Source organism: Amblyraja radiata, chromosome 1 (genome assembly GCF_010909765.2).
Source record: "Amblyraja radiata isolate CabotCenter1 chromosome 1, sAmbRad1.1.pri, whole genome shotgun sequence".
NCBI classification, from domain to species: Eukaryota; Metazoa; Chordata; class Chondrichthyes; order Rajiformes; family Rajidae; genus Amblyraja; species Amblyraja radiata.
The window spans coordinates 121,126,354-121,153,316 of NC_045956.1; the positions used below are offsets into that span (position 1 = coordinate 121,126,354).

Sequence of the window (26,963 nt, forward strand, 5' to 3'; positions counted from 1 at the left end):
ATCACATTCCCATAAAAAATTTAATTAATGGTAGTTTCACGCACAACCCAAGTGTTAGAATTTTCTCCCAACGACTGTGTTTTCTGAGGTTACAAGAATTAAAGAAGTCGAAGATGGATGCGCTATGGAAAAATGTATTAAAATCAGTAAATCTCTGAATCTATTTAATTAACTTGAACGTTCAATACATTCAAACAAAATGAAATATTCACTGGAATAATGTTATAAGTGTTTCAAGCTTTAAAATAATGGTTCTCAACAAAAAGGTCCAACATACACATTGAAACTAATGAATATTTATTTGAAGTTCCAAATATGAATTCAGTGTGCATTGGCGATCAAATATATAAAAGGCCTGTTCCACTTAGGTGATTTTTCAGCGGACTGCCGACGACTGTCAAGTTGGCGGCACTCGTCTGAAAAACTAGGAACTGGAACGGTGACTGGCAGAGTGGAACACACACAAACGCATCGCAAAGGCGGGGGCCATGGCAAGCAGGGGAGAGCTCTGTCTGAAATTCACACAATGCAAAGCCAAGGTGATACAGACACACACCGCGATGAACAGGAAGGTTAAGACGGCTAGCACAGTGTACGGTAAGTCCTTTAAAAGGGGGGGAGGGGGAGGTGAGAAGGGGGGTGAAGGGGCGGAGAAGAAGGGGGGGGGGGTTGGGGAGGAGGAGTGGAGACACTTTTAGGAATGCAGACAACTTTTAATAAGCCAGAGATACACAGCTGTGAAGTTTGGCAGGCAGTTAACATTACCGGTCGGTTATCCTTGGTTCTGAAAACTCGTGCTTACGTTTTTTTCTCCCAATGAGTCAATGAAAATGACCGGTCAGCAAAGGTGATTAACTAAAACCACCTATGACTACCTCGACTACCCATAACTACATGGCGACCCCACTACAACTGCACCTACGACTCCAGGATTATCGATTTTCTCCATGGCGACCAATTTTTGGTTGCAGAAAATGTTTCAACATGTTGAAAAATTTGTGGCGACCATACTGAGGCTGCAAATACTGAGTTCTCAGAATACGGGAACTCCTCGAGACCATGAAGGAGACTCACCAGAGACCACCAGCGAACATGTGGCGACCATGTGGCGAGCGCAAAGTCTCCTGCACTCGCCTAAAAAGTCACCTAAGTGGGACAGGCCCTTAACTGTAGATACATTCCTTTCTCTGAACTCAAAGGTGCCCATCTGTCATGTTGTAACAGCTTATGTTTACTTCCCCCTTATCCTTAAACTGTGACCCCTTGTTCTCGACTTCCCCAACATCGGGAACAATCTTCTTGCATCTAGCCTGTCCAACCCCTTAAGAATTTTGTAAGTTTCTATAAGATCCACCCTCAATCTTCTAAATTCCAGCGAGTACAAGCTGAGTCTATCCAGTCTTTCTTCATATGAAAGTCCTGCCATCCCAGGAATCAGTCTGGTGAACCTTCTCTGTACTCCCTCTATGGCAAGAATGTCTTTCCTCAGATTAGGAGACCAAAACTGTACGCAATACTCCAGGTGTGGCCTCACCAAGACCCTGTACAACTGCAGTAGAACCTCCCTGCTCCTATACTCAAATCCTTTTGCTATGAATGCTAACATACCATTCACTTTCTTCACTGCCTGCTGCACCTGCATGCCTACTTTCAATGACTGGTGTACACTGACACCCAGGTCTCGTTGCATCTCCCCTTTTCCTAATCTGCCACCATTCAGATAATGTCTACTTTCCTGTTCTTGCTACCAAAGTGGATAACCTCACATTTATCCACATTATACTGCATCTGCCATGCATTTGCCCACTCACCCAACCTATCCAAGTCACCTTGCAGCCTCCTAGCATCCTCCTCACAGCTAACACTGCCCCCCAGCTTCGTGTCATCTGCAAACTTGGAGATGTTGCATTCAATTCCCTCGTCCAAATCATTAATATATATTGTAAATAGCTGGGGTCCCAGCACTGAGCCTTCCAGTACCCCACTAGTCACTGCCTGCCATTCTGAAAAGGACCTGTTTACTCCTACTCTTTGCTTCCTGTCTGCCAGCCAGTTCTCTATCCACATCAATACTGAACCCCCAATACCGTGCTTTAAGTTTGCATACTAATCTCTTATGCGGGACCTTGTCGAAAGCCTTCTGAAAGTCCAGATATAACACATCCACTGGCTCTCCCTTATCCATTTTACTAGTTACATCCTCGAAAAATTCTATAAGATTCGTCAGACATGATTTTCCTTTCTTAAATCCATGCTGACTTTGTCCAATGATTTCACCACTTTCCAAATGTGCTGCTATCCCATCTTTAATACCTGACTCTAGCATTTTCCCCACTACTGATGTTAGACTAACTGGTCTGTAATTCCCCGTTTTCTCTCTCCCTCCCTTTTTAAAACCTTCTAGGTGCATCCAGATGCATCCCCCTGACATTATACTCATGACAGATGATACTAAAATGGGTGGTATTGTAGATTGCGAAGATGGTTATCTAAGGATATAGCAGGATCAGTTGGGCAAGTCGTAAGAGGAATGGTTAATGGAGTTTGATGCAGATAAATGTGAGCCTTTTCATTTTGGTAAGTCTATTCAGGGCAGGACCATCACAGTAAATGGTAGGGCTCCGGGGAATGCTATAGAGCAGCAGGATCTTGCAGTTCTTTGAAAGTGGCGTCACAGGTAGATAGGGTGATCGAGGCGGCTTCTGGCACATTAGCCTTGATAGTCAGGGTACTGAGTATTGAAGTTGGAATGTTACGTTACAGCTGTACAAGGCACTGATGAGGCCACAGTTGGGGTATTGTATTCAATTTTGGTCACCCTTTTAAGAAAGATGTTCTTAAGCTGGAAAGAGTGCCGAGAAGATTTATGAAGACGTTGCCAGACTAGGCCCTGAGCTAGAGAGAGAGGTTGGGCTGTTTTGCATGGAGCATAGGAGGATGAGAGGTGATCTCATAGAGGTGTATAAGATCGTGAAAGAAATAGATAGGGTAGATGAGCAGAAACTATCCAAAGCAGGGAAATCAAATGCCAGATGACATAGTTTTAAGGTAACAGGGGAAAGATTTAATAGGAATCTGAGGGCAACTTTTCACATGAATGGGTTTATGGAATGAGTTGCCAGAAAGGGTAGTTTAGGCAGCAACTATAACAACATTTAAAAGACATTTGGACATGTACATGGATAGGAAAGGTTTAAAGGGACATGGGCCAAATGCAGGCAGGTGGGACCCGTGTAGATTTTCATCATGATCCTGGCAGTGTCACCAAAACTGAACACAATACCCCAAATGTGGCCTCGCCAAGTCTTGGACAACCGTAACATACCATCCCAACTTCTATACACAGTATCCTGACTGATGAAGGCCAATGTGAGAAAGCCTTCTTGACCATCCTGGACACCACTTTTCAAGGGAGAATGTACCTGCACTCCTAGATCCACTCCATTCTACAATGCTCCCCAGGGCCCTGTGAAGGTCCTCCCCTGGTTTGACTACCCAAAATGCAACACCTCACACTTATCTACATTATACTCTTGTAATGAGTGAAGTCAAATACTGACACTGCTGAACGCTGGCGTCTTTTCGAGCGTGACTACACTCACTATGTTTGCATCGTTCATAGCAACAACCCCCCCCCCCCCCCCAATGTGCGTGCTTCTGTATTGCTCAACTTAGCAGGACCTGAGGCAATGAATCGTGCCGACAATTTTACATTTGAACCTGCCGTTTTGGATGCTAATGGACAGGTCCTAGTGCCTGCAGAGACGATTGATGACCCTGCCGTTTTGCATGCAAAGTCTAGACAGTTGTGCGACCTGCCCTTGAACTACATTATTGAACGTACAAAGTTTTATGCTCGTATGCAACAGATTGACGAACCGATTGAACATTTTATTAGTGACTTGAAACACATGGCTGCACGCTGCCAGTTTCGTGATCTGTGCGATAAACTGATCCGTGAAAAGCGTGTGGAGGTATGCTTGATAGCAAGTTAAGGAGTGAACTTCTTCGTAATACTGACCTAACCCTTAATCAAGCAGAGCACGCTTGTCGGATTGCTGAGATAACCTCTTCCCACACTGTGCCCTCCGGTCACCGTTCGCAGTATAGTGTCAATCTTACAGACACCTCCTCTCATAACACCCGTTCCGAGCCCTCCCCTGCCTGGCAGCGGAGAGGGTCTGCTGTTCGATATAAAAATTGCAACTATTTTCATGCTACGGGTCGGCAGTTCTGTGTTGCTTCTGGTAAAGCCTGTAATTTGTGCAAGAAATTAAACCATTTGCTAAATGCTGCTATTCCCGTGCTCCTCGGAGTCAGACCCTCGAGAGTGGCGTGGGTGGAGCTCCCACGGTTCAGTGGCCTGAAGCCAACTTCCCGATTTCATCCCACTTCTGACACCATGTAATGATGGAGTCAACCACATATCAAGATACAACACATGTTTATTAAATCTACTTCCAGCATCGATCTGCAGGACATTACAGTTCCTAGCAGCCACTCATTACACTCCATTAACCACTTCTCTGCCCACTTGCCCACTGATCACTGACGGCTTTGAAATATCCCACTGCTAGAATATTTCATAACCATCTTCATTATCTACAATACCACCTATAGTGACAGATTATTATATTGTTTCAAGGAATCCTTCCTTTAGTCACTATGATTGAAGACAGGGGATCAGGAGATAATCAAAACGCACCCACGAGCTCTCCATGAGACATTCAATGCCATCGAAAGATAAATCTTCCAAACAAAGTCTCTTGATTAATAGTTTCTTTATTGTAGTACAAAAAACAGTAAGATATTCATCCAAACTTCTTCTTGTATAAGTACGTCTTAATCTTACTCGTGGTCATACTCGTGCATGGTCTAAAGCTGTGACCTCTCCCCCATGCTTCTTCAAACTAAACTAACTACCAGGGCGTCTGCGCGAGAATCCCAGCCTCAAAGACACCTCAGACTACGTATAAATCCTACCCACATAATTACAGGCAGATAAACTTTAAAGGTAACTGGTTATAGTTATAACATACTGAGTTAAGCTAAATGGCTACTACACCACCCACTTTAGTGTCATCTGCAAACTTACTAATTAAGCCGTGCAGTCTCATTCAAATCGTTGATATAAAAAACACTCACAGCAATGGGCTCAACACAATGAGGTACATCACTAGTCACAGGCCTCCAGTCCCAAAATCATCATTCCACCATCACCTCTGCTTCCTTCCATGAAGCCAATTTTCTTTCCTTAGATTCCTTGCGATCTAACCTTACAGAGTAGCCTACCATACGGAGCCTCATCAAACACCTCACTGAAGCTTTCATTACTACTAGATTCTAGATTTTATATAAAGACTAATTAGCAAAGTAAACCCACAGTAGATCCAATGAAAAAGGCATATTGTTGTCTTTTGTTTCCTGTCATCTTTGATGCAATCCAATGACCATTTTCATTGGGCTCCGTACTTAAATGCAAGTGATGTGATTCACACATGACTGATACAAAAATAGGCCCCATGGTTGACGATTTACCCGGAGGAAGCACACCTCCTACTGAAGATTGTATTTTGATTATGCCCTGCAGTACTTAAGGGTTGGTACAGAAAGCAGTCCCATGGTCCGCAATATCCAGGCCAGCCATCAAGCAACCATTTAAACTAATCCCACACTAATCTAGTTTTAGATTCTCGTTAATTTATGTCTCAGATTCTACATGCAAACATTTACAGTAGTAAACTCTGTGGTCAGACGGAGGATACACAAATTCCACACAGATAGCACCTGATGTCAGGTTTGAGTATAGGTTAACAGAATTGAAGCAGTAGCTCTATTTGCGATTCTATCCTAAAAACATGGCTTTTATGTGAAGGCTTAGCCAGCATGTTGACTGATATTGATGAACATTTTAACCTGGATAATCACTGAATTGTGACATGCCAATCTGCCATGTTTCCATTCAATGAATATTAAGAAAATTTAATCAGGGTTTGGGTTCATGAAAAGTGAGCCAGATGTCTTTCCAATTCATGAGCCTCTTGAAAACGATGAACTTTTCTCTTCAGTACTTTGAGTATGAGATTGTGTTCATCATGACACAACATAAACTCTCTCTGATGTGCACCAAGAACTCTTACCATGCAAAAGTAAAATCTACTTGGATTCAAGTTGAGACTCTATTAACTTGAGACGACAGGGAAGGAAGTCCTCGGGATGGCAGGTAAACACAAATCTTTCTTTCATGGGCTAAATATACTGTTAAAAATGATAATATTCTTCAGATATTTAACCACAATTTAAATCAACAGAAATAAAATGTACTAGCTTTAAAACAGTACAGTATTGACCTAGGCATCAGATTCAGGCATGAAAATAAAAACACTGCTTGCACATGCAACTTTGCAAAGAGCTCTTCATGAAAATTTAGGCAAGTGGTCCCAAAGATTAAACAGACAGCCTGCACAGGCAGTCTCCCCAGTATCAAATCCAGAGACAATGAAGGTTCATGGCAGCAAGACAAATACTGGCAGTGAAACTGCCCACTGATTATCATCTGCTGCCCTACATGGCTAATGAATCAGTACCTCTCCATGTCTAGCATCACTTCAAACAGGAAATGGGAATAGTGTGTCCACTGCAAAGGGTATTTGAAAATTCAACACCAGGAGTGAGTTGATAGTATCAACATTGCCCGAGCTGATCATGTCTTTAAGGTGACAACTGCCAAACAGATTCTGTGGCAGGTGATGAATAATTAATACAGCAATATCCTGTTTTACCTCAATATCAATAATCAACCTGTTGAAGATGTGTATTTTCATGCGAGGCATGTGGTTGTAACCACAGTAGTAATTTTGGAGATAAGTCCCATGTTCATGCTGCAGCCTCAGCAGGTCTGCATGTTGTGCAACAATATCCTTGCAATAACTGAGCCAGACTCAGACAGATGATAAGATTATTTAACCACAGTAGAATAATGGCTTTATCAGCAACACTACCAAGCAGCACTTACTGTGTCTCCGTTTGTGTTTCACTGAGATCTTTCAGCTGCAGCCTCTTTACAGCTTCACTCCAAACAGACAAAATAATTCTACATGAGAAATTAGAGTGATTATCTTCCATATGGAGCTAGCATTTGACTTAAATATGATATCAAGGAGTCCAAATAACACTTAAATCAATCGGAGTAAGTTCTCCCACGCTGGAATCACATTTCACACAGATAAAAATAATTGGTGGTGTAGGAGGTAAACTATCGTAGGCCAGGACATCGCTGCAAGAGTTTGCTGGAAGTACCACTAATCTAATCATCTTCAACTGCTTCATGAATGGTCTTCTCCATCATTTTCAGAACCAGGGGAGTTGACTGCAAATTGCATGATATTTAACTGCATTTGCAGTTCTTCAGATAACAAGGCAACCCATGCCTGCATGTCAGCTAATAAAGTACAAAATTAGATTTCAGGCGATGACTACCTCCAACAGAACCAGAGTATGAACTATTACAACATCTAAAATCCTCTTGCATCAGCTTCCTTTGGGTTATCACAAACCTTACACTTAAATTTGGCAGCTTTCACCATATTTAGGTTGGTACCTAACCTACTTCATTCACCATCATGTGTAGGAAGGAACTGCAGATGCTGGTTTAAACCGAAGATAGACACAAAATGCTGGAGTAACTCAGCGGGACCGGCAGCATCTCTGGAGAGAAGGAATGGGTGACGTTTCGAGTCGAGACTCTTCTTCAGACTGTTTAAGAAGGAACTGCAGGTGCTGGAAAATCGAAGGTACATAAAAATGCTGGAGAAACTCAGCGGGTGCAGCAGCATCTATGGAGCGAAGGAAATAGGCAACGTTTCGGGCCGAAATCCTTCTTCAGACTGATCATCATTGCCATCATGGTGGCAATGTATCACATCTAGAAAATATGCGGTAGCAATCTGCCACAACTATTTCACCTCTCAAACATGCAACCTAAACTATCTTGAAAGTCAATTACAAGGACCATATGGATGTCAGAATGATGCACAGACTCTCTGCCATGTTGCACACTGTACTGCAGTTCCATGATCATTAGTGGACCTAAATTCTGCAAGCCATAATTCAACAACATTGTAGGAGTGCTTTCACTAAACAGACTACAGCAGTTCAAAACTTGGTTTATCTCCAGAAGGGTAATTAGGGATTTGTAATGAACTCTGGCCTCGCCAGCAATGTCCACATCCTGTAAATGAATATTAAAATACGTCAAAATATAAAACCATAAAGAAAAATTGGCCATCCCACACAAATGTTTGTAGAAATGTATTCATGACATAATTCATGATATATTCATGATTCATAGGTGCAAAGTTAAAATCAGATAAATTGATCGAAGGAAAACGTATTCTTGCTAATTTATAAGAAAACAAAGCTATCAAAAACATTCAGATGTCTTTCACAGCTGGGTCACTTCTGCCCTCAACCTTTTTATGAAGTGTTACACTTGTCTAGTGTTTTATCGGGCTAATTGAAATATGTCAAGTCTAAAAAATTGGATTCTTTGTGATTGATGGGCTGACCGATTTGAGGAGAGGTAGCATCTGGTTGTTTGGAAAGCCTATATGGAGAAATGCATAACACTTAAAATCTTCTTAAGATACAATTGAACACTTCATTGATCACAAAGTATTCACAGAACAGAAACAGATCAATTACCCTAAAAGATCCATACAAAGGTTAATTCTCCACATCTCTCATGATCCATCTCTCACCATTCCTCAACGAGCTTTATTAAGTGACACCTATTATTTTCTTCCTTCTGTGCACTCAACTTGCCTTAAAAAAAACAGTACTCACTTCAACTACACCCATGGCATTGAGTTTCCAGCCACACTCTACCTACGTTTCTCCAAATTTCCTACTCATTCATCAATGGCCCACCGAGTCCGCGCCGACCACCTATTCTTATCCGGCTTCAGAACGGTTCTTCCTTCCATTCGTTTGGGCACTGACCCGACCTACCAACCTACCTCAATGCGGACATTGGACTTTTTCCCCCTGGAACTGTCCTGAAAACATATATTCTGAACTCTGGTATTTTCCTCTTCGCTCCACCTGGTGTTCTTGTGCATGTGTCGGAAGGAACAGCAGATGCCGGTTTAAAGAGAATGCTGGAGTAACTCGACGGTTCAAAATGCTGGAGTAACTCAACGGGACATGCAGCATCTCTAAAGAGAAGGAACGGGTGACGTTTCGGGTCGAGGCCCTTCTTCAGACTGTACGTGGCTTGGTTATATTCATGTATAGCATTATCTGATATGATTGTATAGCACGCAAACAAAAGTTTATTCCCTGCATAGAATCATACAGCGTAGAAACAGGCCCTTCGACCCAACTTGCCCACACCGACCAATATGTCCCATCTACACTAGTCCCACTTGCCCGCGTTTGGCCCATAACCATCTAAACCTATCCTATCCATGCTTCAGTCTAATGCGTCTTAAACATTGCGACAGTACCTGCCTCAACTACCTTAACGGATAGCTCATTCCATACACCCACCACCCTTTGCGTGAAATAGTTACCCCTTAGGCTCTCATTAAATCATTCCCCCCGAACCTAAACCTGTATCTGCTGGTTCTCGATATGAGACAATAATAACAAACCAAAGCGAGTTAGGACATCAACGGGGAGATCCTGGATAAACCCAAGGTAGCCACAAAATGGAGGAACTCAGCGCAACAGGCAGCATCTCTGGGGAGAAGGAATGGGTGACATTTCGGGTCGAGACCCTTCTGATATGCTGCCTGTCCCGCTGAGCTACATGTTGTGTCTATCTTCGTTTTAATCCAGCATCTGCAGTTCCTTCCTGGCCGAACCCGATTGAAAGATGAGAGGCTGGGCGATAGAGCACTGGGTGTGACAAGGATCAGGCTTCAGTAAGCAAAGTAAAGAGAGGTGGCAACGTTATGGAAATGAAGCGGGTAATCCGAGTGATGGTGAGACGGTATCCTCTAATGTGTCGGAAAGAACTGTAGATGTTGGTTTGCGCCGATGATAGACACAGTAATACTGGAGACAGACATAAAATACTGGACGGGCAGCATCTGGATAAAAGGAATGGGTGACTTTTCGGGACGAGACTCTGAAGAAGGGTCTCGAACCGAAACGTCACACATTCCTTCTCTCCAGAGATGCTGCCCGTCCCGCTGTGTTACTCCAGCATTTCGTGTCTATCTTCCGTATGCTCTGTGATGGTCATCTCGGAGTCAAATGGCAACTCTGGTCTGTAGACACGAGGAACTGCAGATGCAGGAATCACGAGCAAAACACAGAGCGTTGGACGAGCCTGACCCTTTGAGTTCCTCCATCACTTTGTGTTGAAGTCAGGTCTAGACATTGCTTGGCTCAGTCTCAGGCGCCGGCTAACTAGGAAGGTCGAGTCAAAGTCCAGCACTAACACTCAAGAAATAACGTTTGCGGCCTGATGTTCCCAATATTTAATTGAAATCATTAATAAAGTAAATAAATAGATACCGGTCTAATCAGTATCTACGGGATTGGACAGGCTAGATGCAGGAAGAAAGTTCCCGATGTTGGGGGAGTCCAGAACCAGGGTCCCAGTTTTACAGTCTACCGTGGGAACTCTTTAACTCAGTAAAGTAAAGTAGCCTTTATTGTCATATCAGCGCACAGGCAGCAGTTGATTGTTGCTCTATTCAGTTTCCCAGGGGGTCGGGACGGGACTGGAGTTGGGAGGGAAAGGTGGGGGAGTCGAGGGAGAGGAGGGGGAGACAGATGGGGGTGTCTTCATTTACTGGCGGCGGGTGTCTGTCACTGAAACAGGCAGGTGAGATTTCACATCCACCTTGTGTGTGCCTCTCTCTCCCTCCCTCCCTCTTACACAGGCTGAGAGACTCTGCCTCTGTGAGTGTACGTCTCTTTCTCCCCCTCTCCCACACACAGTAAGACCGAGGTACTGTGCTCAGTCCATCTGTGTCTCCCACATACACAGTAAAACATGTCTCCAAATGAGCCAATTCAACCAAGGAAGGATATTTATAGTGTGTGAAAAAAAAGTGACATCATTTGTGCCACGTGATGATTTAACAACACTTCACAATGTTCATTCAAGATTTAACGGGAAAGCTCGGGAGACGGACAAGTCACTCGCACAAATGACAGAAATGCCGAGTACCGTGGGAACTCTTTATCTACCCCCCGTTATATCGTGTGATATCGTGCTAGACCACGACCACTTCACTCTGGTTACATCTTGCGTCAAGTCGCCCCGTGAAAAAGCCGCTTAAGCAGCTAAACTGAAAAGAGCAAGGAGACCGGGAAGAACTAGATGGTGATGATGTTGTCGTAATCAGTGAGAACTGAAGGTAATATGAGGGGACCAGCAGGTAGCCGAGACAAAACAGTAGTCGAGATTTACTGGTTACATAGAAACATAGAGAATAGGTGCAGGAGGAGGCCATTCGGCCCTTTGAGCCAGCACTGTGTGTGGTTGGTTAGTGTGTGTGTGTGACGCCGCAGGCCGCCCCCTCCCCCCGCAAGTGCGCGTTGAGGGGACGGGACCCAACGGGTCCCACTTGATCTAGTAATATTTAAATCTGAAACTCACTTTTCACAAATAGATTGGTTGTTTGTCATCCACTGTTAAATGGAAATAGATAGATTCAGGGAAGTTTTAGACTCCGCTCCCCAAGGACTCAAAATAACTTATTTGGGAGTTAAGATTCACACCTTAAATTAGAAGGAACTAGACCAAGTGCAGACCCGTTGGGTCTGTTCCCCTAATGCTCGTGTGCGGGGGGGGGGGGGGGGGGGGGGGGGGGGGGCATGCGGCGTCACATACACTAACCAACCCCACACACACTAACTACCCCCCTTGATAGTATATTAATATTATTAATTTGCTCCTTTTACCCCATAACCGCCCTATCCACTGACGGATAGCCCCCAACTCGCAGGCGCGTCTAGAGAGCGGGGGGACGGGTAGAGAGTGAGGGCAGAGAGAGAATGGGGAGAGACAGAGAGAGAGGCAGAGACAGAAGGGCAAGAGATAGAGGGAGAGGGGGGGTGGAGGAGAGGGAGGGTGGGTGAGGGGGTGGGGAGGAGGGGAGCGAGAGATGGGAGGAGAGAGAGGGGAGGAGAGACGGGGGGGAAAGGGGGGCTGAGGGGGGAGAAGGGAAGGGGGAGAGGGGGTGGGAAGGGAGGGGGAGAGGAGGGGAGGGGGAGGTAAAGGGAAGGGGGCAAGGGAGGGTGTGGAGGGAAGGGGGCAGGGGAAGGGTGGGAGGGTGGAGGAGGGCAGGGCCATGAGGAAAGGCATTGTGAGGTCAGCTGCTGAGCAACCTTAATATTTTTTTTTTAATTCAGTTTGGTGACAAGTTTTAGTCAATATCTCAGGAAATAATGGACCAAATCTATAGAGGATTGGAAAGTCCACAGTTCCCTCTTTAACCTCTTAGGTCACTTCAGAGTCCAGAAAATCTGAAGTGGAAGCAAGCCAACCTTGATCCTGAAAGACTAGGTTAGAAGATGCTACCACAAAATCATAACATTCAAGTAACTGATGTAATAGACAATAGACAATAGGTGCAGGAGTAGGCCATTCGGCCCTTCGAGCCAGAACGTCATTCACTGTGATCTTGGCTGATCATCCACAATCAGTAACCCGTATCACAGAGACCCAGGACCGTTGGAGACAGCGGTGGAGGGTCAGGGCGGTGAGTACTTGAATCGGGCACGGGGCTTGTTCTCACAGAGACCCAGGACCGTTGGAGACAGCGGTGGAGGGTCAGGGCGGTGAGTACTTGAATCGGGCACGGGGCTTGTTCTCACAGAGACCCAGGACCGTTGGAGACAGCGGTGGAGGGTCAGGGCGGTGAGTACTTGAATCGGGCACGGGGCTTGTTCTCACAGAGACCCAGGACCGTTGGAGACAGCGGTGGAGGGTCAGGGCGGTGAGTACTTAAATCGGGCACGGGGCTTGTTCTCACAGAGACCCAGGACCGTTGGAGACAGCGGTGGAGGGTCAGGGCTTACCAAATCCCGTAACGTTCCACACTCCATAGGGAGGGTTTCTGGGGAAGCCGCTGATTGGTGGAAGCAGACTAGAGGAAGCAGCTGATTGGGTGCAACCTCAGGTTAGCATTTCTGCTTTCTGGTTAAAGGTACAGTGCTTTAGTAAACGTACAGTGAGCTAAGGGTACAGTGGGCTGAAGGTACGGTGGGCTAAAGGTACAGTGGGCTAAAGGTACAGTGCTTTTTGTTTATATAATAAAGGTACAGTTTAAAGGGCAAGAGGGAGCAGTTGTTGTGAGTCAGATACCTGCTGATTTCTCCCAGCAGTTTCTATTGTATTGTACTGGTATCGGATCCAGGGTAAGGCGAGAGAATGACAGTCAGAGCAGTGTACTGTTCTGGATGTCAGATGTGGGAGGTCATGGTGTCGGATGTCCCTCCAGACGTCCACATCTGCACCAGGTGCAGAGAGATGGGGCTCCTAAGGGACCGTATTAGGTTCCTGGAGCAGCAGCTCGATGACCTCTGTCTTGTCAGGGGGAGTGACGAGGTCATAGAGGGGAGTTATAGGGAGGTGGTCACTCCAAAACCACGGGAGGGAGACATGTGGGTCACGCTAAGGAAGGGCAAGGGGCAGAGGCAGGAACGAGGGAGTACTCCAATGTCGGTACACCTTGCAAATAAGTACTCCTGTTTGAGTACGGATGAGGATGACAGCCTGCCCGGGAGTAGCAACAGCGGACGGGCCTCCAGCACAGAGACCGGCCCTGTTGCTCCGAAAGGTAGGGAAAAAAAGAAGAGGGCAATAGTAATTGGGGACTCTATTGTTAGGGGGTCGGATAGGCGTTTCTGTGGACGCAGTCGGGAGACCAGGATGGTGGTCTGCCTCCCTGGTGCCAAGGTCTCGGACGTGTCTCAACGCATCCAAGATATCCTGAAATCAGAGGGAGAGGAGCCTGAGGTCGTGGTACATATTGGTACAAATGACATAGGTAAAAAGAGTGAAGAGGTCTTGAAGGGAGGATTTAGGGTGTTGGGAGGAGGGTTAAGGAAAAGGACCAAAAAGGTAACAATCTCAGGATTACTGCCTGTACCACGCGACAGTGAGAGTAAGAATAGAGCGAGGTGGAGGATAAATGCGTGGCTGAAAGACTGGTGCAGAGGGCAGGGATTCAAGTTTCTGGATCATTGGGACTTCTTTTGGGGAAGGTGGGACCTGTACAGAGAGGATGGGTTGCACTTGAACCCGAGGGGGACCAACATCCTGGCGGGGAAATTTGCAAAGGTCACTGGGGAGACTTTAAACTAGAATGGTTGGGGCGAGGGACTCAAATAGAGAAAGCTAGTAGACCGAATGGGAGGCAGGAAGCAGAAAAGGGAAGCACTCGGACACAAGAGGAGAAGGAAAAAAAAGGAAATAAACAGAGAAGAAGAGACGGGGGGTTTCTTAAATATGCATATTTTAATGCTGGGAGCATTGTAAGAAAGGTGGATGAGCTTAGAGTCTGGATAGACACCTGGAAGTATGATGTTGTGGCGATCAGTGAGACATGGTTGCAGGAGGGCTGTGATTGGAAGCTAAATATTCCAGGATTTCATTGCTTCAGGTGTGATAGAATTGGAGGGGCAAGAGGTGGTGGTGTTGCATTGCTAGTCAGGGAAGATATTACAGCAGTGCTTTGGAAGGATAGATTGGAGGGCTCACCTAGGGAGGCTAGGGAAGCGGAAAATCAAAATGTGACAGGAGGGTCCAGAATGTGTGAAGATAAAGCTCTAGATGTAAAAGGGGCAAAAACGGAAAGGAAGGGTAGTAAAAATCATCTGAAAGTGCTTTATCTAAATGCGCGGAGTATTCGAAATAAGATAAATGAATTAACGGTGCAATTAAGTATATATAGTTATGATATCGTGGCCATTACGGAGACATGGCTGCAAGGGGATCAGGACTGGGAGTTAAATATAGAGGGGTACTCGACAATTAGAAAAGATAGACAGGAAAGAAAGGGAGGAGGGGTGGCCCTTTTAATAAGGGAGGGAATAACGGCAATGGAGAGGAAGGATATTGCGTTGAAGGATCAGGATAGTGAAACAGCTTGGGTACAGATAGAGAATAACAAGGGGAAAAAAAACACTAGTGGGTGTAATTTATAGACCTCCAAATAGCTGTGACGCTGTTAGTCAGAACATAAATCTGCAAATAGTTGACGCATGTAAAAAGGGAACTGCTGTAATCATGGGGGACTTCAATTTTCATGTTAATTGGGCAAACCAAACTGGGCAGGGTAGACTAGAGGAAGAGTTTATAGAATGTATTAGAGACGGGTTCCTAGAACAGTATGTCACAGAACCGACAAGGGGGGAGGCAATCTTAGATCTGGTCCTGTGTAATGAAGCAGGATTAATTAAAAATGTCATAGTTAGGGACTCGTTGGGAACAAGTGACCACAATATGGTCGAATTCCATATTCAAATAGAAGGGGAGCAGGTTGAAACTCAGGCTAGGGTGCTTAGTCTAAATAAGGGGGATTATGAAGGTATGAGGACTGAGCTGATCAAAGTTGACTGGGATAGCAGACTCAAGAATAAGACGGTACATGAGCAGTGGTGTACGTTTAAGGATCTACTGTATAACCTTCAAGAAAAATTTATTCCTATGAAGAAAAAAAGGGGTAAGGGTAAGAACAGTCAGCCATGGCTCAGTAAAATTATAAAGGATAGTATTCGGCTGAAGGCAAGGGCATATAAGGTAGCCAGAGATAGTGGGAGGGTAGAGGATTGGGAAGCATTTAAAGGTCAGCAAAAAGTAACTAAGAGATTAATTAAGACGGGGAAAATAGACTATGAAAGGAATTTAGCGAACAACATAAAAACTAATAGTAAGAGTTTTTATAGCTATATAAAAAGAAAAAGGGTGGCTAAGGTGAACGTTGGTCCATTGGAGGGTGAGACTGGAGAGTTGTTGGTGGGGAACATGGAAATGGCAAAGGCATTAAACGAGTATTTTGTATCAGTCTTCACCATAGAAGACACAAAAAATATTCCAACGCTGGATAAACAGGAGGCGGTAGGAATGGAGGAGCTAAATACTATTAAGATCACCAAGGAGGTGGTATTAGGGAAATTAATGAGACTGAAGGAGGATAAATCCCCTGGGCCTGATGGATTACATCCAAGGGTCTTGAGGGAGATAGCAGTGGGGATTGTGGATGCATTGGTGATAATTTTCCAAAACTCCCTGGAGGCAGGAACGGTCCCAGTGGATTGGAAAATGGCCAATGTAACACCTATATTTAAAAAAGGAAGTAAACAGAAGGCGGGTAACTATAGACCGGTTAGTCTAACATCGGTGGTGGGTAAAATGTTAGAGACAATTATTAAAGAAACACTAACGGGGCACTTGGATAAACATGACTTCATCAGACAGAACCAGCATGGTTTTGTGAAGGGGAAATCGTGTTTAACGAATCTGCTCGAATTCTTTGAGGAAGTAACAACCCGGGTGGATAAAGGGGAACCGGTGGATGTGGTATACTTGGACTTCCAAAAGGCTTTTGACAAGGTGCCACATAAGAGACTATTGCTAAAAATAAAAAATTATGGGATTGGGGGTAATATATTAGCATGGGTAGAGGATTGGCTAACAAATAGGAAGCAGAGAGTGGGGATAAATGGTTCATACTCGGGATGGCAACCGGTAACTAGCGGGGTTCCGCAAGGGTTGGTGCTGGGACCCCAGTTGTTCACAATTTATATAAATGATTTGGAGGAGGGAACCAAGTGTAATATATCAAAATTTGCGGACGATACGAAAATGGGAGGGAAAGTAGGGGATGAGGAGGATAGGAAGAGTCTGCAAAAGGATATAGATAAGCTAGGTGAGTGGGCAACAACTTGGCAGATGAAATTTAATACTAATAAATGTGAAGTCATTCACTTTGGGGAAAAAAATGATAGGGCAAGTTATTTTCTAAATGAGGAGGAGCTGCGTTGTAATGCAACGCAAAGGGATCTAGGGGTATTAGTACATGAATCACTAAAAGTCAGTATGCAGGTGCAGCAAGCAATCAGGAAGACCAATGGAGTTTTGGCCTTTATTGCTAGGGGGATTGAGTATAAAAACACGGAGGTCTTGCTGCAGCTGTACACGGTATTAGTGAGACCACATTTGGAATACTGTGTACAGTTCTGGGGTCCATACTTAAGAAAGGATGTACTAGCCCTGGAGGCAGTGCAGCGAAGGTTTACAAGATTAATTCCTGCAATGAGGGGATTGACATATGAGGAAAGGTTAAGTAAGCTGGGACTCTACTCTTTGGAGTTTAGAAGAATGAGAGGCGATCTCATTGAAACGTATAAGATCGTGAGGGGCCTTGATCGGGTGGATGCACCGAGGATGTTCCCAATGATCGGGGAGGCTAGAACTAGGGGACATAGTTGCAGAGTGAGGGGGGGCTCTTTTAAAACTGAGATGAGGAAGAACTTCTTCACCCAGAGGGTGGTTAGTTTGTGGAATTCACTGCCCCAGGGAGCAGTGGAAGCAGAAACGTTAAATATATTTAAGTCAAAAATAGATGGTTTTTTAGCTGCCAAGGGGATAAGGGGCTACGGGGAGAGGGCAGGGATATGGACCTAGGTATGGTTAGTATAGTAAGACCTGAGTGATCTCCTGGACAAGTGTCGATCGCCTGGATTGGGGTCGGAGAGGAATTTCCCGGATTTTTTTCCCGAATTGGACCTGGGTTTTTGTCCGTTTTTTTGCCTCCCCCAGGAGATCACGCGGTTCTTGGGGTGGAGAGGGGTGATAGCGGTATAAAGGGGAGGGTAGTGTCTTGTGTTCTGTGTCTTGTGTCTACTGTTTGTGGGTAAGTGTGTCTGTTTAGTGTTCAGCCATGAGTGAATGGCGGTGCGGGCTCGACGGACCTGGTGGTCTACTCTCGCACCTACTTTCTATGATTCTATGTATCAGCACCCAGAGAATCGGCCTCCACTGCCTTCTGAAAGAATTCCACAGATTCACAACTCTCTGGGTGAAAATGTTTATCCTCTTCTCTGTTCTAAATGGCCCACCCCTTATTCTTAAACTCCCCCAACATCGGGAAAATGTTTCCTGCCTTTAGCGTGTCCAATCCCTTAATAATCTTATATGTTTCAGTAAGATCACCTATCATCCTTCAAAATTCCTGAGTATACAGGCCCAACAACTCCATTCTATCAACAAATGACAGCCCCGCCATCCCGGGAATTAACCTCGTGAACCTACGCTGCACTCCCTCAATAGAAGAACGCCTTTCCTCAAATCTGGAGACCAAAACTGCACATAATACTCCAGGTGTGGTCTCACTAGGGCCCTGTACAACAGCAGAAGGAAAGAAATGTCAGTTTTGTTGTACGGACTCAATCTTGGAGGGAATATTCCAGTTCCGAAGCACAAACAGGAGTAGTGGATAGACAAGGTAGCCAATGGCGTCTGCAGGCTTGGAATGGACTTTGGTCACTCACGTTTTCTCTGAATCGGAGATAGAGACGGCGAGACAGCGAAGGGAAGAGTCAGGACTCGAGCAGAGGACAGTGGGAGCTGGTTGGAAACTGGCAGTGAGCGGTGAACGAGAGCAGGAACCAGCACCGATACAGACATGATGTACCTGAGAAAGAGAGGTGAGGGAAGGGTCTGGCGGCGACTGAAACAAGGAATGATCTGTGTATTCTACAGCAAGAGTTCAAGTTCAAGTGAGTTTATTGTCATGTGTCCCTGTATAGGACAATGAAATTCTTGCCAGGTTTAATAGCCTGATGGCTGTGGGGAAGTAGCTATTCCTGAACCTGGTTGTTGCAGTCTTCAGGCTCCTGTACCTTCTACCTGAAGGTAGCAGGGAGATGAGTGTGTGGCCAGGATGGTGTGGGTCTTTGATGATGCTGCCAGCCTTTTTGAGGCAGCGACTGCGATAAATCCCCTCGATGGAAGGAAGGTCAGAGCCGATGATGGACTGGGCAGTGTTTACTACTTTTTGTAGTCTTTTCCTCTCCAGGGCGCTCAAATTTCCGAACCAAGCCACGATGCAACCGGTCAGCATGCTCTCCACTGTGCACCTGTAGAAGTTAGAGAGAGTCTTCCTTGACAAACCAACTCTCCGTAATCTTCACAGGAAGTAGAGGCGCTGATGAGCTTTCTTGATAATTGCATTAGTGTTCTCGGACCAGGAAAGATCTTCAGAGATGTGCACGCCCAGGAATTTGAAGCTCTTGAGCTTTTCAACCATCGACCCGTTGATATAAATGGGGCTGTGGGTTCCCCTCCTACTCCTTCCAAAGTCCACAATCAGTTCCTTGGTTTTGCTGGTGTTGAGGGCCAGGTTATTGCGCTGGCACCATATGGACAGTTGCTCGATCTCTCTTCTATACTCTGACTCATCCCTATCAGTGGTACGCCCCACAACAGTGGTGTCGTCAGCGAACTCGATGATGGAATTCTCACTGTGATTGGCTACGCAGTCATGGGTTATAGAGTGAGTACAGCTGGGGGCTGAGCACGCAGCCTTGAGGTGCTACCGTGCTGATTGTTATCGAGGCTGACACATTTCCACCAATACGAACAGACTGTGGTCTGTGAATGAGGAAGTCGAGGATCCAATTGCAGAGTGATGCGCAGAGACCCAGTTCTGCGAGTTTGGTAACCAGCTTGGAGGGGATGATTGTGTTAAATGCCGAGCTGTAATCGATGGATAACAGCCTGACATATGAGTTTTTGTTGTCCAAGTGGTCCAGTGCGGAGTGGAGGGCCAGCGAGATCGCATCCACCATTGATCGTTGTGGCGGTAAGCGAACTGCAGTGGGTCCAGGTTTTGTCGAGGTACGAGTTGATTTTCTCCATGATCAACCTCTCAAAGCACTTCATCACCACCGGCGTTAGTGCCACTGGTCGATAGTCATTGAGGCACGTCACCTTACTCTTCTTGGTCACTGGTATAATTGATGCCCTTTTAAAGCAGGTGGGGACCTCAGACCTCAGAAGTGAGAGGTTGAAAATGTCCGTAAAAACTCCAGCCAGTTGGTCCGCACAGGTTTTTAGAACATGACCAGGTATACCATCAGGTCCAGGTGCTTTTCGGGGGTTCACCCCTTTCATCCTCCAGTTTGGAGCAGAAGTCCCTTTTGGCCTATTTGATGGCCTTACCAAGGTCGTATCTGGACTTCATGTAGGCCACTGTATCATTGGAAGTGAATGCCCTGTGTCTGGACTTCAGAAGAGTGCGGATCTCAAAGTTCATCCAAGGTTTCTGATTGGGAAACACTCGGAAGGTTTTTGTAGGGATGCAGTCCTCCACACGCTGAGGGAATGCTCTGTGTTCAGGTCACAGTCTGACCTGAAGTCCTGCCCGTCGGCCACGTTTCCGGACACAATGGAGGCCTCCCCTTTGTTTCCAGGTGCTGTACTTGCTGTACCTGCTGTTTCTGCGGACCTGCGCTGGAACGGGGATTTCCTCACAGACGGCAGCTCCAGCTCCGTAACGAACGGGGGTTCCCTCAAAGTCGGCAGCTCCAGCTCCGTTGTTCCTGGAAGATCCAGCCCGTCGGCTCTGGGGGTCATCCCGGGGTCTCCAGGTACCGTACCTGGGATCCTCAGTCGGGTCGGGAGTTTCACAGCCAGCGTGGGAAAATTTAAAGTCCAGGGTTCCCGCAGCTGCGGGAGATCGCGAAATTGCGAGAGCCTTGAGGTGCTCAAGCAGCTTGTCCGAAACGGCACCGATTTCTGCCGTTTTTCTGATCCAGGTAAGTTGTTGGAAGTTGCAGTTGAGCCTTTTATGTTCCGGAGCTCCGCAAAAGTCACCGCAGGCAGGCGCCATCTTGCTCCGATGATAAGGGAGAGATATGATAAGAGAGACAGAGCCTACACACAACGGCTCCCACCTGGAACCGGGAATTCAGTTTGAACCCATTCTTCCAAAGATCCGTTCCGAAGAAAACAAATCTGTTGTGTGGAGAGCAAATGCAGCAAACACACTACAAATTATCTGAGTCGCCTGACTTTAGGACCCGGGAGAGTCCAGAGCTCAGAGCTTGCTGTGGGCTGGATTAAATTTTGTGGTGGGCCGAATGTGGCCCACGGGCCATAGTTTGGAGACCCTTGTCTTAAACCATTCAAGATTCACCATTTCTAATGCATAATTCTAGTTTAATCGTGCTTTGTGCTTGGAAATTTATCCTGGATTCTGTTCTTCACTTTAACCTATGATGAGCTTTTGTCGGCCCTAGGCCTGTAGTTTAGAAGAATGAAGGGGGACCTCATTGAAACATACAGAATACTGAAAGGCTTGGATAGAATGTATGTGGAGAGGATGTTTCCATTCATGGGAGAGTCTTTAACTAGAGATCATAGCCTCAAAATTAAAGGACGTTCTTTTAGGAAGATGAGGAGAAATGTATTTTGTCAGAAGGTGGTGAATCTCTGGAATTCTCTGCCACAGAAGGTAGTTGAGGCCAGTTCATTGGCTATATTTAAGAGGGAGTTAGATGTGGCCCTTGTGGCTAAAGGGATCAGGGGGTTTGAAGAGAAGGCAGGTACAGGATACTAAGTTGGATGATCAGTCATGATCATATTGAATGGCGGTGCAAGCTCGAAGGGCCGAATGGCCTACTCCTGCACCTATTTTCTATGTTTCTATCTGTGGAATTTTTTGCCACAGAAGGCTGTAGAGGCCAAGTGGGTGGATATTTCTAAGGCAGAGATAGATAGATTCTTGATTAATACAGGTGTCAGGGGTTATGGGGAGAAGGCAGGAGAACGGGGTAAGAAGGGAGAGATAGATCAACAATGATTGAATGGCGGAGTAGACATGATGGGCCGAATGGCCGAATTCTACTCCTATTCCTTATGACCGTATGAATTTATTACTGATGTTGAATCTTCCACTTGCCACTCAGTTTTGCCAATTTATTTTTCCTGTTTTCGATCTCGTTTCCATTCAAATCAGTCCCCTGTATTATTTCAAGCTTTTTCTGATCTATGTTTTTAACAATTTTCTTTTGGACATTAATCTATGAGGTTGTCATTATAACTGTTTAGATGACCCAACACGACATCGTCTGGTTCAGTTGTGCCTCTTTTGTGGGCAAGACACACTGAGCAGGAAAGGAGTTCTGCATACATTGTTAAAAACCAAGAAGTTTAAACCTCCCTCAATTATTAATCAACGTCCTTTTCTTATTTCATACTTGTTGCTCCCTCTATTGCCCTTATCATTTTACCTATTCATGATGCACTATTTATGATGTATAATGATATTTTACTCTTGTTTTTTCAAGACTATTTCTCCGGGACCCTATTCATCACTTACGTTGGTTTCACAAGGCTGCTGCACTTTTTTTCTTGCCAGATGGTATTTCCAATTTACTTGCCCTGATTCCCTTAAAATCAGTTTCTTATAACACTTAATTATTTCCTGATTCACTCCTTTAACAATTTTCTCTTAGTCATTAATAATTTTTCTCTTTGTCAATAATTATTAATTTATGATTACAATTCCACAATGTTTCACTCTGACTTCTGTCATTTCTCTGCTTCAGTTATGTCTCTGGTAGGACAAGCTACACCAAGAAAGAAAAGAGTCTTGCACACACTACTCAAAACAAGAAATTGAAGCCTTCTATGATTACTATTCAATTTCCTTCAATTCGTGTTTGCTTCATTGTTTCTTTCTCTACTTCCATTTCACTATTTTATGGATTATAGCATGCAAGATCAATTCTTCCCTTTCTTTTAAAACAGCCAAATTAAATATGGATTTCAATTTTTGCTGTCCTTTTATTTCCACTTCGCACATTTTCACTAAAACCTCTCCCTATCCATTCTGATGCAACCTACAATATTTATTTGCCAGCCCTGTTATTTATCTAGCAATGGTTCATAATTTCATTGTGTCTATTTCCTTGCTTAGAGCTATCACTCCACCACACCTTTTCATTTTTCATTGCTGTTTAACTGCACTCATAAAAAATTCAAATGAAATTCTTATCCATTAATCTTATTCACATTGTAATTTGGTCATGCGATATAATTTTTGTTTCACTGATGCCATAAAGTGAGAAACAATCTTGCGGTGTTTTTCTCATTTTCCAAAATATAATCTTCAGATATGTAACAATGGCATCAATTATGTCTATCCATAAAACACATATCCATAAAGACTAACCGTAAGGCATTCAAAAGATATTTTTTGTAAATATCTAGATTAGATTAGATTAGATATAATTTATTGCCACACAGCCAGGCTGGTGGAAATTTGGGTTGTCTGCAGCGATACAATAATAAAGAACACACAACCACAATAAAACTGTAACACAAACATCCACCACAGCATTCATCACTGTGGTGGAAGGCACAAAATTTGGCCAGTCCTCCTTCATTTCCCCCCCGTGGTCAGGACCAGAGTCCAGAGTCAGTCCAGGATCGGCTCTTCCTCACCGGAGACCGCGGCTTTAAGTTGTTGTAGGCCGCAGGCCGGCGGTCAAGATTTAAAGTCCCCGCCGCAGCCAGAAGCACCGTAGACTGCAGGGCCGGCGGTCGAAGCTCCCCTCCAGGGGTGATGGTAAGTCCATGCCGGCCCCGCGGTAGAAGTCGGCCGCGGGCCGGCAGTGATGGCTTCTTCTTCCCCCGGGTCCCCAACGTGAGATCCCGGGCTGTAGACGCCGCACCAGCTGGAGCTCTGCAGACCACGGCTTCAGGCTGCGACTTCAGGCTGCCGGCTGCCCCGGGTCAGCGAAACGGAGCGCTCCCCTCCAGCGAGCCCCAGCGAGGGCTCACCCGCTCCACGCCGAGAGTCCACGCTGCGCCCGCCGCTGAAGCCCCGGGCGCGTCTCCGGGAAAGGCCGCGTCGATCCTTGATGTTAGGCCACGGGGGAGGCGACCTGGAAAAACTCGCCTCTCCGTGGAGGAGGCGACCGAAGCGGTTTCCCCCTCACCCCCCCACACCACCCCCCACACAAAACACACAAAGAAACATTAAATACAGACTTTAAAACATACTAAAAAAATAAAAAAAGGTTGAAAAACTGACGAGCTGCATGACATGGCTGCTGCCAGAGCAGCGCCCCCTACATTACCGATTAAAAGTGATGATGCATGAGATACTCCAATCTAACTATACTGGTTCAGAGATTGAATTCAGAATAGTGATGCCCAATATACATTTCAATTGAGAAACTGATGCTCTTGTTGGTCCTCCAGTGATCTGTAGTGGAGACTCAGCTTTTTAATATTAATGACTTAGAAAAGGGGAGAGTTATATATCAAAGTTTGCTAACAACATCAACTTTGCCCTCTTTATAGTATATGTGGGAGCAGAGCATAGCAAAAAGCATTCACGATTTAAGGAAATGGGCAAAGCTGCGCTGGATAAAGTATGTTAAAAGACAGCTAGGGATCATTCATTGCAATCTTAAAAGATGGAGTATCTACTAAATAGTGAAGCAAGTAATTGAACCAGAGCAAAGGTCAACTCACCCACGTATAGAAATCGTGTTTTAAAAAAAAATCAACATGGTTAATGGAATGAAAGCTTTTAACTCAAGGAGAACTTTAAAACAAAAAAGTGGGAGTTATGCTGCAAAATGTTGATTTGGCTGCAACTTTATTGGTGATCAGTTCTGGTTGTGGCATCACTGGAAAGCAGATTTGGCCTTGGAGGCTACAGTAGACTCAGCAGAATGATGCTACAATTCAGGAGATTGTAAATATCAGACATATATGCCTTTGGGACTAAGGCATGATCAAAGTCAAGTGCTTTAGACAATTGAAAGTGGTTAGGAATGGCATAGAGAATCCAGGACAATGGGATATAATAAAATTACAGCTGGGCGCCACAGTACTTTGTCACAAAACGTAGCACAAATGTGGGGATACAAGGAACTGCGGATGTTGGAATGAGCAAAAGTGTGGGAGTAGCTCAGCAGGTCAGGCAGCATCTGTGGAGGGACTGGATAGGCAACATTTCCGATAAAATTCATTCTTCTGATTGGGAGGGAGAAATGCTGAAATAGAGATGGAGGTAGGACGAGGCATGATATATAGATAGATAGATAGATAGATAGATTAGATAGATTAACTTTAATTGTCATTCAGGTATACACATAGACACAGTGCACATTGAACGAAATTTCATTGCATTGACTCTTCAAAGTAGCAGCAGAATATAACATTTATATCAAGCGATCTTCAATGAATCCCGTTCTTGATCCAATGCAAAGCTAATTTCCCGAAAATAGACAAAAAGCTAACTTCGAAAGTAACTCAGCAGGTCAGGCAGCATCTCTGGAGAACATGTATAGGTGACATTTCAGGTCGGGACCAATCCATGTTCTTCAGAGATGCTGCCTGACCTGCTGAGTTTCTCCATCATTTTGTGTCTATCTTTGGTATAAACTAGCATCTGCAGTTCCTATTAATAACTAATTTCCCATACTGTTCACATGAATTATTTTTCCAGGAGCTTCCCTGATATCAATTTTTTAAAGCACATCCAGCATCTCCACTACTATTCCTTTTCCGATGACTTTAGCACCAACATCTTCCATTGCAACAGATAAAAAACAATTAATAATCATACCACGTGATCTACATCTTCTTTCTGGCCCCAAATCAGATAGTTCATCTAATACTTGTGATTAAATAAATATTGCTTCCTGCATATTCCCCATTGAAACTTGGTCCACAAGTTGGAAGCATATAAACTTAGAGCAAAATATCAGCAATATTATTTTACTGTTCAAGCATAATCCATGTCTTTTTGCTAGTTTTGTTTAGTTTAGAGATACAGCACGGAAACGGGTCCTTCGGCCCACTGAGTCTGTACTGACCAGCAAACCCCGTACACTACTGCTATCCTGCACACTAGGGCCAATTTACAATTTTTCCTGAAGCCAATTAACCTACAAACCTATAGGTCTTTGGATTGTGGGCGGAAACCGGAACATCCGGAGAACACCCACATAGTCACGGGGAGAATGTACAAACTTCATAGAGACAGCACCCGTAGTCAGGATTGAACCCGGGTCCAAACGTACACCACTACGATCCCCCAACACTTTCTCCACTACATTGATTACTGCATTTTCCTAGTTACATGAGTCTCTTATGTAACTAAGAAAATGGACAAGGGAGAGCCAGTGGATATAGTGTGCCTGGACTTTCATTTGAGGTCCCACATAGGAGATTATTGGGCAAAATTAGGGCACATGGTATTGGGGGTAGAGTGCTGACATGGATAGAAAATTGGTTGGCAGACAGGAAACAAAGAGTAGGAATTAACGGGTCCCTTTCAGAATGGCAGGTAGTGACTAGTGGGGTGCCGCAAGGCTCGGTGCTGGGACCGCAGCTATCTACAATATATATTAATGATTTAGATGAAGGATTTAAAAGTAACATTAGCAAATTTGCAGATTGCACAGAGCTGGGTGGTAGGGTGAACTGTGAGGAGGATGCTATGAGGATGCAGGACAGGTTGGGGGAGTGGGCAGATGCATGGCAGATGCAGTATAATGTGGATAAATGTGAAAATGAAGGCAGATCATTATCTGAATGGTGTCATTAGGAAAATGGGAAGTGCAACGAGACCTGGGCGTCCTTGTACATCAGTCACTGAAAGTAAGCATGCAGGTACCGCAGGCAGTGAAGAAAGCTAATGGCATATTGGCCTTTATAACAAGAGGAGTCGAGTATAGGTGCAAAGAGGTTCTTTTGTGTAGGGCCCTGGTGAGACCACACCCGGGGTATTGTGCGCAGTTGTGGTCTCCTAATTTGAGGAAGGACATTCTTGCTATTGAGGGAGTGCAGCGTAGGTTTACGAAGTTAATTCCCGGGATGGCGGGACTGTCATATGATGAAAGAATGGAGCGACTGGGCTTGTATTCACTGGAATTTAGAAGGATGAGAGAGGATCTTATAGAAACAT

General features: G+C 45.0%; 1 protein-coding gene across 1 annotated transcript in view; it reads right to left on the reverse strand.

The window, feature by feature from the left end:
* Positions 1-26,963, reverse strand: part of ipo11 (importin 11) — a 345,030-nt gene that overhangs the window by 198,364 nt on the left and 119,703 nt on the right.